The sequence below is a fragment of the Schistocerca serialis genome, chromosome 3 (assembly GCF_023864345.2).
Source record: "Schistocerca serialis cubense isolate TAMUIC-IGC-003099 chromosome 3, iqSchSeri2.2, whole genome shotgun sequence".
Lineage (NCBI taxonomy): Eukaryota > Metazoa > Arthropoda > Insecta > Orthoptera > Acrididae > Schistocerca > Schistocerca serialis.
Genome location: NC_064640.1, coordinates 936678883 through 936682464, shown reverse-complemented (window position 1 = coordinate 936682464; position 3582 = coordinate 936678883). Strand labels below are relative to the sequence as shown.

Sequence of the window (3582 nt, the reverse complement as noted above, 5' to 3'; positions counted from 1 at the left end):
CCACATAATATCGAAATGTGCAGTCAGCAATATCAGTACTTCGTTCAGCTGTAATGCTTTGAACACAGGCTTACAGACAGCGGCTGCGTGAGTATATAAACGGGAGGAATGTTGTTTCTTTCTGTCGTTTCCATCTACGTTCGGGAAAGTCAGTCTTTCTGTTATTTCTTATTACTTTGGCGTTTCCCATTCGGTGTTGCCTTTCCTCAGCTTCTAGTTGTTTACCGCTTCCTCCTGTGGACTCGCGAATTATGTCAAACTTGTTATTAGTAGCAGTGTGTGAATGGGAACCTTTTCCTGGCTGGAATTTCTTACCATTTTCGAGACTCAGAGGTCTCACCATACTGTACTCTCCGAAAGATAACTGAAAAATTCTGGGGGATTATTATTACAACAGTACGCATTTTAGTAAAATGTTTGGGGTTTAGGAGTCATGGCCCCTATCCTACGGATCCGCGTCTGCTCAAGGAAGATGGGAACATTTATTGGCAAAAAAAAATTCTGCTGAATTGTTTTCAGCGCATTCTGGTGCATAAAGGCGTATCAAAAATTTGAAAGACTTAGTTTATCGGGTACAAGTAACATTAAATGTCATGCTCGTATGTCTCTCGAGACGTAAATTGGACAGAAAACAACTATTTTAATCGCTGGGACTGATTTCTTTTAATTGTTACAGAAGGATGTGAGGTAGTAGCTAATGCGCTGTATTCGTGTTCAGGAGCACATCGTTACTGAATTTTTCCGTTGTTTTCCGAAGAAATTTCATGTGATTACTGGTGGTGCCCACAGTCGCTTCCTTTCCCCTCGTCTAATCTGCACTTGTCCCGTGCATTTAGAAACTACGATGTCATCGAGTCCATCCTTTCTTTCCCGTCACTACCACCTGTAAACGACTCGCAAATATTAATCACCGTCTCACTGCCCCTTTGCTAATTCCCAGGACATGTACAGGGTGTTTCAAAAATGACCGGTATATTTGAAACGGCAATAAAAACTAAACGAGCAGCGATAGAAATACACCGTTTGTTGCAATATGCTTGGGACAACAGTACATTTTCAGGCGGACAAACTTTCGAAATTACAGTAGTTACAATTTTCAACAACAGATGGCGCTGCATGTGATGTGAAAGATATAGAAGACAATGCAGTCTGTGGGTGCGCCATTCTGTACGTCGTCTTTCTGCTGTAAGCGTGTACTGTTCACAACGTGCACGTGTGCTGTAGACAACATGGTTTATTCCTTAGAACAGAGGATTTTTCTGGTGTTGTAATTCCACCGCCTAGAACACAGTGTTGTTGCAACAAGACGAAGTTTTCAACGGAGGTTTAATGTAACCAAAGGACCGAAAAGCGATACAATAAAGGATCTGTTTGAAAAATTTCAACGGACTGGGAACGTGACGGATGAACGTGCTGGAAAGGTAGGGCGACCGCGTACGGCAACCACAGAGGGCAACGCGCAGCTAGTGCAGCAGGTGATCCAACAGCGGCCTCGGGTTTCCGTTGGCCGTGTTGCAGCTGCGGTCCAAATGACGCCAACGTCCACGTATCGTCTCATGCGCCAGAGTTTACACCTCTATCCATACAAAATTCAAACGCAGCAACCCCTCAGCGCCGCTACCATTGCTGCACGAGAGACATTCGCTAACGATATAGCGCACAGGATTGATGATGGCGATATGCATGTGGGCAGCATTTCGTTTACTGACGAAGCTTATTTTTACCTGGACGGCTTCGTCAATAAACAGAACTGGCGCATATGGGGAACCAAAAAGCCCCATGTTGCAGTCCCATCATCCCTGCATCCTCAAAAAGTACTGGTCTGGGCCGCCATTTCTTCCAAAGGAATCATTGGCCCATTTTTCAGATCCGAAACGATTACTGCATCACGCTATCTGGACATTCTTCGTGAATTTGTGGCGGTACAAACTGCCTTAGACGACACTGCGAACACCTCGTGGTTTATGCAAGATGGTGCCCGGCCGCATCGCACGGCCGACGTCTTTAATTTCCTGAATGAATATTTCGATGATCGTGTGTTTGCTTTGGGCTATCCGAAACATACAGGAGGCGGCGTGGATTGGCCTCCCTATTCGCCAGACATGAACCCCTGTGACTTCTTTCTGTGGGGACACTTGAAAGACCAGGTGTACCGCCAGAATCCAGAAACAATTGAACAGCTGAAGCAGTACATCTCATCTGCATGTGAAGCCATTCCGCCAGACACGTTGTCAATGGTTTCGGGTAATTTCATTCAGAGACTACGCCATATTATTGCTACGCGTGATGGATATGTGGAAAATATCGTACTATAGAGTTTCCCAGACCGCAGCGCCATCTGTTGTTGAAAATTGTAACTACTGTAATTACGAAAGTTTGTCTGCCTGAAAATGTACTGTTGTCCCGAGCATATTGCAACAAACGGTGTATTTCTATCGCTGCTCGTTTAGTTTTTATTGCCGTTTCAAATATACCGGTCATTTTTGAAACACCCTGTATTTCTTCGGTAGGTGACAGTCACCTCCTTCGTGAACAGCTTACTTCTGTGTAAGTTGATGGAAAATCTAGAAGAATTGATTATGCTCACAGCATAGACGCGGCAAGGTCGTGTGAGAGTAAGATAATGGACTCTTAATTAGCGCTTCAACCTCACTTCTCCTCATCCTTATTTTCTTTTTAGAAGATTTTCTTGAACCAGTAAAGGTGAAGTCATGACAGATGTGGCTGATTTCCTCCCAATTCTTCCGTGAATACTATACTGGTATCCGAGATTGCGAATTAAGTGTCTTACTGAATTTGCCAGTTTGCTGGGTGGCGCGAACTGATTTTCAATTCAGTTTGTGTTCCACAACACTTCAGTACTTACTTGGTTTACAAGTTAAATACATAATCTAATGAAGTTCAGCCCTGCAAATGAATGTAGTTGATATCTCAGGCTAATATTCCGACTACGAACAGCGCCCACCATTGAGTGATCTAGCACCTTACGCTCTCACTACAAGTCTACTGTAAAAATTTTACGCTCACTTAGAATAGGACTTCGGTAACGGTCTTGCCGCAGTGGATACACCGGTTCCCGTGAGATCACCGAAGTTAAGCGCTGTCGGGTGCGGCCGGCACCAGGATGGGTGACCATCCAGGCAGCCACGCGCTGTTGCCATTTTTCGGGATGCACTCAACCTCGTGATGCCAATTGAGGAGCACCCAGACTACAAATCTGTTCGTCAGTCTGGTGGCTCGATGTGTTGTGCTGTTATTCATGAACAGCATTCCCGGGGATGTTTTCCAACAGGACAACGCTTGCCCACATACAGCTATTGTAGCCCAATGTGTTATACAGGGTGTTGACGTGTTGCCTTGGTCTGCTCGATCACCAGTTCTATCTCCAATCGAACACATATGGGACATCATAGGACTATTCCAGCAGCGGCTCCAGTCAAAGAAAACAATCATAACGACCGGGAGAGCGGTGTGCTGACCACGCGCCCCTCCTATCCACATCCTCTTCTGCGGATGACACGGCGGTCGGATGGTCCCGATGGGCCACTTGAGGCCTGAAGACGGGGTGCTACAATATGACTT

At 45.5% G+C, this 3582-nt stretch overlaps 1 pseudogene; it reads left to right on the top strand.

Moving 5' to 3' along the window:
* Nucleotides 1-3042: 3042 nt before the first annotated feature.
* LOC126472122 (5S ribosomal RNA) lies at nucleotides 3043-3160 on the top strand (annotated as a pseudogene).
* The last annotated feature ends 422 nt before the right edge of the window (nucleotides 3161-3582 follow it).